This window comes from Hippichthys cyanospilos, chromosome 8 (genome assembly GCF_059441005.1).
Source record: "Hippichthys cyanospilos isolate Australia breed blue-spotted pipefish chromosome 8, RoL_Hcya_1.0, whole genome shotgun sequence".
Classification (NCBI taxonomy): domain Eukaryota; kingdom Metazoa; phylum Chordata; class Actinopteri; order Syngnathiformes; family Syngnathidae; genus Hippichthys; species Hippichthys cyanospilos.
Window position 1 is genome coordinate 17380678 of NC_142376.1, and position 13068 is coordinate 17393745.

Consider the following 13068-nt stretch of genomic DNA (forward strand, 5'->3'; position numbering starts at 1 on the left):
TAACATTGTGCCCAATAGGGTTAACTAAGTAAAGAAAAGTAATCGCATTGATAGGCAAACTAGTCATAGTTTTTCCTTAACCAGACAATGCTTAATATGTTTCAGGAGGAATTCAGAATATGTACCGTTTGTTGGTTGAAGTGAAACGTGTTACTTCCTACCTAATGTTCTATGCTTTGGTAACCTGGTATTTTAGTAACTTTGCTTTTTACTTAAAGAAAATAAACTTAAAGGAAGCAGCTGTCTTAGAGGGTGGGGCTTACAATTCCTGAAAGCTCTCTCGCCAAACGCATGCAGTTTGCTATATGGGATAGAGAGCTCGCCAGAAGAGAAGTTAAAGACTGAGAAGCATTTGGTCGGGAGCCAGTGACCTGCTTGAGGGTGGGGATAGTGTGCTGCCAGGGCTTTGAACGGGTGAGAGCACTGGCAGCAGAATTCTGGATATACTGGAGCCTGTCCATGGCCCTGACAGGCCGCCCGGCCAGAATTTTGTTGCCGTATTCCAAAAGGCACGTTATTAAAGAATGCAAGACAGTCTTGGTGGCAGTCAGTCAATGACGGTAGGAGTCTAGAAATGATTTTAAAGTACGTATGGCTCATTTGGATTTGAATGACAGGGTGGTCAGGAACGACCACCAGAATAGTTAAAAAGATGACGCCAAGGTTCTAGAGCCAGCACCTTGAAGGCCACAAAAGGGGAGCTCAATCATGGTGTATAGTGATGCAATACGTCTTGAGTTAACCACTGCTTCCTTACAATGGGCATAATTTCATAAAAGATTTGAAGCGTCTCCCCTTTCAGTACATTTGTAATAGATGTAAAAAATGGATGGCGTAGTGCAAAAAAGACAAACATTTTTTGTATCGATTCATACCTGACTTGTATTTGCAGACCCTGCGACTGCCATGTCACAATTGTCATTCTCCGCTGATATTGTTTGGACTGTATACTCGCTGCCTTTTGTTTGGTGAATACAAATGTGGGCTTGACTTCATTACTCAGCCACTGAACAGTTGAAGAATCTCATTATATTCATATTCAAGAGCGATCCCGGTATTTCTCAACGGGCTCCATGCAGCTGATTTTGTGTGCATAACCGCTGGCTTGATTAAAAGGATGATGAGTCAGCTTATTCTAATACAAAGAGCCTCAAGCCTACAGATTTAGTAACTTGCGGCAATGTGTTGCAAAGGACTACCAATAACTGATGATCAATGGACAAGGACATAACAGTTTTTTTAATTATAATACTTCATCTAGAATGAGTTATTAAATACATTTGCATTCAAATCATATATATCAATAAATATACAATAAAAGAGTCCCCAACTCCTCGCAAAAATAAAAGCATGATTTAGATAACGGGGTGAAACATGAAAGATTTTTTTATTCCAAATATACAGATTTTTTTCCAGTGCAATACAGATATATTTTTGCTTTGATGGATTATACATTCTCAAAAAAAAAAAAAAAAAGGTGTGAAGGTCAATATATCTACACGTAATGAAGAGGCCTTAAGCTGCAGGAAATATTGCCAATGTTACAAGGCAAAGGGCAGCTCATTAATCTAACCTCAGTGGGGGAGCCAGCCAAATTTGCCAGCTTAAATGTCTTTGACCAGGATAAGCATTAGAGATAACATGTATTAAATGGTAAGGTCACATATTTTATATACATGTATTTTGATAAGAAGGGCTTCCCTAATATTGATCTTTAAATTACTCTTTTAGAGCCATGCACCTTTAACGCAGATTTAAATGAACACTCATATTGATGCACACAAGACTTCCACAGAAATTGTACACTCAAAGAATGAGTAAAAAAGAATTATGGCACTTAGTTTGGTCATCTTGTCCTATTTAAATCATCATATAAATCTATTTGTTAGAGAGGAAATAAATGGAGCACTTTTTTATCGACTTGTAAGTCAATTTCTTCATTTTGATTTATCTTTTTATAATGAATACTGTAAAACTACTATTTTTTTGTTTTTGTTTTTTTTTTCATATTTGCTTGGATTTGCTGCAAAATGAAATGGGTTACCTGTAAGTCAGCATACTGATAAAAGTTATCTCACCATAATTTCAAAGCACGAGGCAAAACAAATAGATTTTTTTTTTAACTCTGTCCACGTAGAATAATTTGATCTGGATAGGTTGTGAAATGAGCCTGTTTCACCTCAGCAACCCCTGACACCAAATTGTCCTGTAAGGCCCGTCACCCCCTGCTTATACTGTTGCTCGGCAACACTCAGTAGCAAAGTGATTGCAGTGGCGCAGCAGGGATGTGAATGTAACTTTTCATTTAAAGGGATATAGGTCATTGTGGAAAACTCTCATACACCAGCTGTCAGAACAGCCTCAAAACAACTGAATGTGAATATGAGTACGGAAGAATCCTCGGCCATGACAAGTGAAGTAACTCGTGAATTAATACTAATCTCCTGAAACAAATAGCCCCGCATCTTGGAGTTTGGTAATCGATTATTTTTTACATCCTTGCAGGGTAACGTTAATGTGATTGGCAAAGACTGGCTTTGCACATTTATGTTTTGACAGCATTTCCCAAGCTCCCTAATTAGTACACTGTAGTTGTTTTTGTCCAAGTTACCTGCTAATTAAACAATGCATGTATACATGTTTTTTATTCCATTAATGAGCTTTGTGATTTTTGATGAGTTGACTGTTTCAACTTATATGACTTATATGACTTATATGACACAAAATTGGAATTTTTTCAAGGAGCGCTATGTTTCTCATTAGAGGTTAGCGTACCATATGTTTGATGTTTCATAGCAGTTGTCATGTGAGGAGCAGAGTGTGGATTCAGGTGCTGAAAAGACATTGAAATGTAAAAGTAGCATATTTTTATATACAAAAATCTAACCAAACCACAGTGAGCATCGAAAACGAGACCTGGAAAAATGGAAAACACATCGATGTCATATGACCGAATAAAACAAAAGAAAGAACCATAGAAAATGTGTAGCAACTGATACATGATGGAAAATAACAAAACAAAATCACACACACGCGATACAATACAGAAGTTTGTGTGAGACGGTATACATACATAAAAATGACAAAAGTGTCAGATGCACAAAACACTATAATATACACTATACAATTCAATTATAAATAAATATATAAATACATTTAAATATTTATGTTTTCATACTTCTTTCAAATAAACACTGATTGGGATCTTGTAACAGGTCGACTTGAGATGTAGATTTTTTTTTAATCAAAGGCTAAATGAAATACAGTATAAAATGATGTTTGTAAAATGGCAAGCTCCGTTACTTCACTAATCACGATAACCGCAATGGTCTTTGAGTTTGTTTTAGTTTCCTCCACTTTGTTTTTGTTTTGAACAATCCAACATACAGTATATATGACATTTTCATTGACAGAGTTGTTACATAAGACAATGGCTTGGCTTGCCCGCTGAATAATTAGTTAAGCCTAATTGAATAATCAATCAGGCAGGCTGTATCTCCACCCTTTTGTTCTCCTTAGGGCCTCTCCCCGACAAGCAGGCACGCCTCCAGTCCTGGCGTCTGATCTCATCTCCTAGCAACAGTTTCATCCCGCTGCTCCCAAATGGCTCAGCTGTCCAATTCCGCAGGGAGCGACACAGCTCAATTCTCAATGAGAAACTCCGCAAAATGATGCTGCAGGTTGGCTTTACAGGGCGAAGATTGTTTTCTACCTAATGGTGAGCATTCTTCTTACCAGAAAAGACTTGGTCTAATTGACAGCGTGCAGAGACGAGTGCTGTGCTGCTCTGCATACACTAGCAGATGGCCCGAACACGTCAGATTACCCAGCTATGCTAAATCCTAGGCCTAGGCATTGTAAAAAAGTGTCCAGACAGACATATCGGCTGGGGGTAATGCTAATCTGTCTTTTTTAAGAACACCATTTTTGTTGTGGTTGCTAGAAGCCTCCTCCAGATTAGTGTGATAGACAACCCCATACTCCCTGATCCTTCCGAGTCAATCTGATACAAACATTATTAGAATGTGATGCACATGTATTTGTTTCCCTCCTTCACCATTAGCGACAGTTTTTTTTCTGATGTATTTGTTAGTAAACAGAACGCCGTAGTATTGATATATGATAAAAATTGGCAGAGCAACAACCAACCACACCTGGATATCGCGTATTCTCTCATTGATTTTCTATTATTTTTGTGTCCCTTCGCAATGCCAACACATGGGCAATCCCATATTTTTTACTTGATCACATTACAAAAGAAATATGACTTGTCATGAGGATGTAACCTACAGTATCTGTGAAGGCAGACTCATCAACCTGAGTCTTGGGGGAAGCCAGCTATCGTTTTTACCCTTTGGACAGTGTTTTGCTCCACATTTTTAATGAGCCTATACTATTGCACTCTTTTCACACAACGCTATCACTCCTAATCAATAGTTTTGAATGCAATATCTGCGTCCAAGTATTAACCCAGACAATATTTACAGTATAGGGAGGTGCTGCCTTGAGTCAAACCAAAACATCAATTTTCACAGTCATACTGGATGTGATAAAGTGAAGAAATCTGAAATCTAAAGATACCATGTTCATTTGCTGCTTGGAGACATATTAACAATTTTCTGCTCAAAACCAGGACTGATGGGAATATGACTAAATTATTACATTTGATTGTAGGCTATTCTGACAATATTATGAATGCAATTTTTAGATGTTTATGTCAAATATGATGCTGCTAAAATGATCAACAATATTGATATGCTTGAGAATTGTATGGAAAAGGCACCCTGCTCAAGGTGGCCTACATTTCTTTGCATCTCACGACAAAATATTCACTGTCATTCAGTAAAAATGATAAAATGACACATACAAGAGCAACCTGCATTTCTGTTTCTCTGCTGGTGGATTTCTTTAGTTTGGAGGACTCATTTAAAAAATTATTATTGTATTTCACAGTAAAGTTAAACTGGCCGGAGTTCCAAGTACTTGGTTGCATGCAGAAGTTTTTTTTTTTTTTTTTTTTTTTTTAAATTCAACCAAGAGTTTTTTTATTTTTGTGCATTTCTAGAAATAATATATGGAAACCCAATATATTTAGGTGGAATGTTGAAAGAGTGTTTAGCTCATATATCCATCCATCAGTCTTTTGAATGGCTTTTCACAGTGAATGATGTAATTTGAGTCTTTGTAAATAGCCATTCACCCAGCCACGCCCCACCTCGCCCACCACTCACTTCTGCAGAGCACGACTTCTGCAGAGCGCATCATCCAAGTCATATTAGCGGCATACAGTTAGAGGTGTTTCTTTTTTTTTTTTTTTTTTTTAGCTTTTTTTTAGCTCTCGATCAAGCCCAAATAAAAGTCATGCAGTGACTTAAGTAGGCAGAGAAGGAAGAGAGCAGAGGTGAGGCGAAGGAGCTGGCGAAGACGTCATGTAGAGAAGAGTGGCTACAGAGTAGATTTGATAGACGTGTCAAAACATTTCAAATTCAGTGTACTACAAATGTGTATATAGTGTTCTAAATGCACTTACTACTTGCAATATTTTAGAGAAAGACAATATACAACGTCTATCACCTAAACAATTAAAGTCTGACATGAATTGTGATGGATCACTAATTAATCCCAGTGTTTATTTTTAAAAGTACCGTATAACATTGATATTTTAAAATATAATCATTAAGAGCTGTGATTGGCTGGTAATCAGTTAAGGGTTTACCCAGTCTAATGCCCAAAGACAGCTGGGATAGGCTCCAGCACGCCATGACCCTGGTGAGAATAAGTGATTAAGATCATGGATGTATGGACATAAAAGAGTCAGTCGTTTGAACAGCTCTTTGGTTCCCTTAAAGCCCCATCACTACTCAACTGAAGAATACATTGTTCTCTAGAATGTTAATTGTAGTTTAATTGAAATTACAAAACTAAACCTTGACTCCCATATTTTTGAACCGATATAATTGAGGAACACAAACAGTGGAACATTTACATAAGGAGGGCACAGAACCAAATTGTGTAGTGTATTTGACAATATATCAATTTGAGTTAGTTAGTTAGTTAGTTAGTTTTGCCTAATTAACATTTCTAGGCCCTCAGGGTGGTCTGTGGATAAGCAATTTAATCCAATTAGTTCTGTTTTGGCAGACAGCCACCTCAGCATCATTTCATTGAAAGCCTTTAAAAAAAAGAAGAATTTTGTGAATGATTGTATTTTTTTGCACATGTGCATATGTGATTACTGATCCCCTTCTGTAGAACTATTTGTCACATATTTCAAGTTTCCACTGTTTACTGTTGGAAGCCTGAAACACCATGAACATATTGCCACTATATAATAAGTGAGCCCGACTTGAAAACTTGGCATAATTGCAGTAGCATTATAAAATTAAATGTATTTCCAAGGTAAACAAATGAGTTATGACACTGAATGTAATAGATGCAATAATGTGCCCAAAGCTGTTAGAAAGTCTCAAAGCAATTTTCCTGTCTGTGGAAAGAATAACCTAAAACTGAACCATGCTTATGTTACTATGAACCCTTAAAGACTGGCTCTATTTTTTTTTTTTTTGGTCACGCTGGGACCTAAATGTTGCATATGTTGAAAAATAAATATATAAGATATATCGCATTTAGCACTTAGAAAACTAAGTGAGCTCTAAATCCTAGTGGTTCCCTGCCCAGAGTGTCAAATGCTTTTTATACAGAAACAGAACCTCTGCTGTTCAACATGTCATGTAGTCAACACAAATGAACAGTTCTTAAAGGGAATGTCACCATATGAAGTCATTGCAATGGGCAAAGCTACTGTACCAAAAGTGGTTTGAGCTCTAGACTAAACCTAATGGCTCAAAGTGTTATTTTGGCCTTTAGTCTAGGAAACATGGAGCTCTTTGAAGTATTCCAAGGCAGTTAGAAAATGTTAAGAATAGAAAAAAAGAAATGAACCTGTTTGTTAAATTATTTAGACGGCGGTGCTCTCTATGAAGTTACACTGATAGAGAATGACACACAATGTTCTTGCTAATTGAAGTCAAATAGTGGACTATTGGTTCTCACCTCCAATCAATTGATTTTCAAACTTACAACAACAACCAATTTGTCTTAGTGGGAGAAAACGCAAACGTTCACTGACGTTAAATGGTGTCACGTGCAAAGATTTTTGTTAAGGCTTGTCGTAACTGTTCTCCCTCGTTCCATTAGTCCCTGCCATATTTCAAACTGAGCCACTGTCAAAGTGTCCTTTTTATAGATTCTTTTTGGAAGAGGAATGGCACTATTTACTCACTGTGAAATACCGTGTTTCGTGTGACTAATGTGTCATTCGCTCTTTATGTGACTCAGCAGTTGAAAGTATTGACAGTAACTCTGGTGTCACTTTTTTCATCAAAATAATCCAAATCTTTGCGGAAGGCGCATGGTGGAATTTGGCACATGGGCTTTCTACTATGAAAAAGGCTTGCTGATGGACCATAAACACACAGATAAGTTGATCAACAGAGCCACTGAAGTATACTTGTTATTTTAAATAATGAGGCACTCTGTTGATCCACATCGGTGAATGCAAATATTTTATTTGTAGTTTAAAAGGATGATGTAATGCTTATTAAATAACCGGTAACAAAGTTAAATGTCAAAATACTATCTTGATTAACTAATACTAAATTGATTAATATTAATTGATTTGAGATTTTCTGGGAATTAAATTTTGCTTCATTAGCCAAGTGTGATATAATGCATATTTGTAATTGTCAAGCCCTGGTGTCATACTAATGTTATTAGGAGATTAGCCGTCCTTGCATGTTCTTCCCATACCCGGGGTGGGTTCTCTCCAGTCACTCCGGCTTGCATTCCAAAAGCAAGTGTGGTAGGTGTATCGGACACTCTAAATTGTCCTTAAATGTGATCGGGTGCATAAATGGTTGTTTGTCTCCGTGTGTCCTGCACATGGCCGGCAGCCAGTTAAGGGTGTCCCCTGCTTAATGCCCGTAGACAGCTGTGATAGCCACCAGCAAGCCAGCGAACCTAGTGAGACTAAATGGCATAAATAATGGATGGATATTTTTAATTTACACATCTAACATAAACTTTTATACAAGATCTGATTTAGTTTTATGGAATTTTTGTCACATCTTTGCTAGTTCTTTTTCATAGTTGTTGCATATGTCAAAGATTGATGTTGTTATGGTGGGGCATGGCGGGTGAAGAGGAGGAAGGGGGAGGTCAATGAACTCCGGAAATGGCATACATCTAAATAAAAAAGGACAGGGACATTATACACCGACCCAACAACTAACTGGAAAAAAAACTGGGGCTTAAGTAAACTACACATAATTAAGAAAACTGCTGGACAGGAACAAGGGCAGGGGAATCTGATTGGACGACAAACTAAGGGGCAGGTAAACACAGACAGGTGGACACAAAATTACTAACGAGAACAAACACAATTGAAGCAAAACAGGAGCATAGAAAAGGAATCCCAAAGTGAACACTTAACCCCCCAAAAAAGACAAAACACCAACAGAACACGACATATGTGTGTTTCTAATTTCACTTTAAAGTGACCTGAATTCAATCTGAAGTGAACTATACCTCTGAAGTGATAACAGAAACCCTCCCTGATTTTGAATAGCTTCTAATTATTTTCAAAATGTGTCATGCATTAATTTTACGGTTTTAGATTTCAAATTTAAGAGTATTTGATTTGATAATTGTTTGTTCGGTTCTGCATATTTTGATTGATTCATTTCTGGAGCTTGTAGACCATCTGAGTGTTTTTTTGTTGTTGTTTTTTTTGGTTTGTTTTTTTTTTAAATATGTCTTACCCCGCACAGTAAGTATATATAATGTATATAATGAGTTTTTGTTAAGGGGCTCTTTAGTTTTAAAAAGGATACCTTCATTCTGCCTCATCAACAATCACTTTACTGCACGCACACATGCACCTTACAAACCCTGCACAGGGCAGGAAAGCTGCTAAATACATATTTTGTGCTACATCATAGTTTGCATATTCCTCATTTGACATTCTCTATGTGAGCTTTCCAGAATAGTTTTGCATCAGTTACAACACCAAGAAATGTATTTACTCTTCCTATATCAATGTAATCTACTTGGCCTTTGTGTTCAGTTAAAAAAAAAAAAAAAAAAGATTGATCATCCTCAAGCGCCACAGTGTATCAGAAAGAAACAAGCAGGTTGTAGATGGAGAAATTAGGTCTCTGCCAGTTGATTTACAGTGCCTGTGTTTTAAAGTCCAGTGATTTTCCCGTGATTGTTTCATTTTTACACTGACAAAAGAAGGGCTGGACTTTTTGACCTGTTAGTGGAATTATTTTTTGATGATCTTCTAGATTTAACAATTTCAGCATGTAATCTGAGTTGGAAGTGATAAAGTGAAAAATAAAGAAAGCTTCAGGGGAAACATATTCCGACATAAAAGCCGGGCTGAAGAGAACATTTGATAAATGAAGGATTAGTTTCACGTGTTTGTGTGAGGCCGCTGCAGAAGCTGGCAAAGAGAACGAGGGACTCGGCACATGCAGTGCAGACAGTAGATGAACAAACAACATTAACATTCAGTTTCTACAGCTGTTGAATCTGAGAAGCCATGATGAGAAATTACTATGCAAAATGATGGCTTTTCAATTTCGTTGAATTTGTATCAGCTTACACCTGTGCACGCTCATTGATACCCGAGTGTCATTTACTACCACTCTCGAGTCACCAGCTTAATTGCTACCTGTTGTACTATAATCACTGGATGAAGAAAATTTTAGGTTTTGTTTTTGTTTGCCTTCATATGACCTACAGTATTAATTTTAGTTATTTTTAAAATACTGTATAATTAGTGTGAGGTCATTCGGGATCCGCCTATTATCAGCCCGTCCAATTATCAGGATCGATATTCATGTTGCTGCATATCAACATCGGCCTTTTTTTTTTTTTAATTACGGTATCTCCCCAAATAAAGGATGCACCTGTGTATATGACGCACCTTTAATTTAAGGGGGCAAATTCTGGTATATTCTATGTTAACACATATGACCTATATACTTTTAACTAGTGGTGGGCAAGTTAATTTTTTTTTGCTGGTCTGACATTCGCCAGCGCCCCGCCTCCTTTACCTCATTGTCGGGCCATGGTATACGAAATTATATTCCATCAGTCCATCGCTGTATTTTTGTGCAACTTTCTGCCACCATTAGAGGGCGACATTTAACAATTTCTTTTTTTTTTTAGTCCATCGTTCGTCAGGCGATGATATATTTCTGTCTGCACTCATACAAATTTTCTTTTGTGTAAGTACTCAAAATTAAAGTGAACACTATGTCTGTGGTTTCACTACGATTGAAACACAACACAGTAATATAAGTATTCCATGTAAACAAAGCCAGCTAAGGGGTTCAACGCTAGAATATAATATAAGAACATAATGTCTATCCTGACAATTGCAATTTTTGTGCACCATCCGTGATCTTTTAAGTTTATGATTGTGTGTATAGGGCCAAAAAAACACAATTAATAAATGAAATTGAATATTTTTTCTTGTTCCCTAATCAGTGAAGACGGATCCATATTTTGCCACTCTTAATTGAATCAGCTGTAGACTTCATAACCTTCATATGATCCTCTCCATTTAGTAATATTCCCGTGTGTGAACAAGGATGGATTCAGAAATTGGTGCTTCTTTTATTGGAATTAACGCCATAACAACCTCAGCGAACACGAGCTGCTGTTAGCTGCACTGGCTGCTAACTACTGATGTCCAGCCTCTAGTTCGTATCGTTTTGGTAATTATTTGAGCCCAGAACTTCCCTCTTGATCTAAGAAGGCGGGAGTTGGGGCGCAACCATCAAGCAAAGAGGGCAGGAGTTTTAATCCACTCCCACCCCAATCGTAATACACACAGGCTGTTGATAGAGCCATGGGAGAGGAGCAAAGACCTTCGTCAGGCTGTTGGAAATCGGTCATAAATCTCTTATTTCTTTTAAAATAAAATAGTGTTTCAAGTGTAAACCCTTATTATTGTCATGTTTGATTATCTATAGCTTTTACTAAAATGACACCGCTAATATGACAACAGCGAGACCTCAAAGGAAGGAAAGGGGAAACTGTTCAGTTACTGTGTTAGGTTTAATAATTTAAGATTTAAGCAAATTAATGTACTGCAGTAATATTTAAATATATCTTAAAAATGTAGAGTATGAAGACTTTTCACATTTAAAAAAACTTAAATCGCAGGGGGATTCCGGGTTCCATACCATGGAAAGCAAGGGATCACTGAATATTTATACTGTAGATAAAAATTTGCTAAATTCATTTGGCATATCAGCTGGGGTTCCTTCCTAAATTATTTGCTCATTGAAAGTCAGGATAATTACATTTTTTAATTTTATTAATGATCAACCTATCAAAGTAGTCAAATGTGTTGCTGACACATTGTTTATGAGGAGTTACACAAAGTAGTCAAATATCACAATAAATTGTCATATTTTGTCACATGGCACAACAACAAGATAACAAGTGACGACAACAAGATGTCCAATTAAATGATATAATCTCTTTCTTTCAGTGTCAGTGGAGGATTTACGCTGCCTCCTTTGATCCATTGGCCTCTGTGCACCTATGTGTTAGGCATCCTAGAACGCTGAAGTCCTAATGAAAGCGTCACGCTGAAAGGAGACAATTACTTGACTCTCACATTCTTGACCTTGCTTCTGACACTCTGGTCCTCATTACTAGAACCTTTCCTCTGTGTGAACCAGTTTAATCCTGATCAATGCCAATACCATTAAGACATCATAGTTTCAACCTTTGGTGTCTTCGGTTTAGGTACTATCCCGAAGTCTATGATTTCAGCAATTGACATTTTACATAATTGAAGCAATTAAGGCTGATGATTTTGGTTTAAAAGTCACAATTGCATTCATCGTATACATGATGAAATCATTATTAGTAAATATCGGCATCTACTGGAATTTAAGCCACCGCCTGACATTTATTTTTTCTTTTTTTTTTTTGTTATGGGCAGAAAAAAAAAAGAATTGTTGTTTTGGTCGCAGAAACTCCACTGGAAGTCATCTATTACTCATGATTTGTCAGTGTTGTTGGGTTGATGTCCCCATGCATGAGGGTATAAAAGTGTCTTTTTTGTGTCCCAACTCACTCTCTTTTCGAAGTAGCAACAATTTTGTCGAAGCCAGCTTGTGCTTGTGTTGGAGTTTTGCAGCAGCTATACAATATGCAGTGTATGATTATGCAATGTGTTGTTGAAACCTTGTTGTTGAGTATCCTCTATATATATATATATATATATATATATATATATATATATATATATATATATATATATATATATATTTATATGTGTGTGTGTGTGTGTGTGTGTGTGTGTGTGTGCGTGTGTGTGTGTGTACATCAATTTGAAGGACTAGTCATGATCATGGTTGCTAAATATCTCTCCTGCTACAGACCTTTATCTATTACATTGTATTTTCATGCTACTTTGGTTTGTCTCAATGAGATACCTTTTATATTGATAGTAGTTAGTAAATAGCACATCTCTGGAAAAAAAATAGCACATGGTTTTACAACTTAATTTAAAGATATAAAAACTGACAAGTGTTTTTACTAATTTACTCCAGTTAAAGCAATTCATTGAAGTGTCTATCAGTGTGATTAGTTGATACACATTTCAATGGCCTGCTCTTTCAGACAATTTTAAAATTTCTCTAAATTAGCTCAGGCACAGGCAGCTTACCCAATTGGACAAATCCACTGGAGGCTTTCTTCTAAGGCTTCACTGGTGTTTCTGGTGTTCTCATTTTTTCCTTCCGCATTAAAGTCGTAACGTTTTCTTTTGATCTATCATGGTATTCATTACTGGCTATGGGGCATGGTTGCTGAGTCCAAGAGACTCAGATGGGCACTCCAATTCAGTCCCAAGTCTACCATGAAAACCAATACAATATATTCCTGTATGGCGTTCTGATTGGATCGCTCACATTTCTCATGCACTGATCAAGGGCTCTCTACAAGACTTTCTATGAGCTAAATGTGGGTGCTATATTT

At 36.9% G+C, this 13068-nt stretch overlaps 1 protein-coding gene across 1 annotated transcript in view; it reads left to right on the forward strand.

The window, feature by feature from the left end:
* Positions 1-3635: 3635 nt before the first annotated feature.
* The window catches only part of eys (EGF-like photoreceptor maintenance factor), a 206135-nt gene continuing 196702 nt past the window's right edge, over positions 3636-13068 (forward strand). Inside the window, exon 1 of the mRNA XM_088421408.1 lies at positions 3636-3718. The gene's annotated coding sequence lies outside the window, so the exon portion shown is untranslated. The remainder of the gene's footprint in view (positions 3719-13068) is intronic.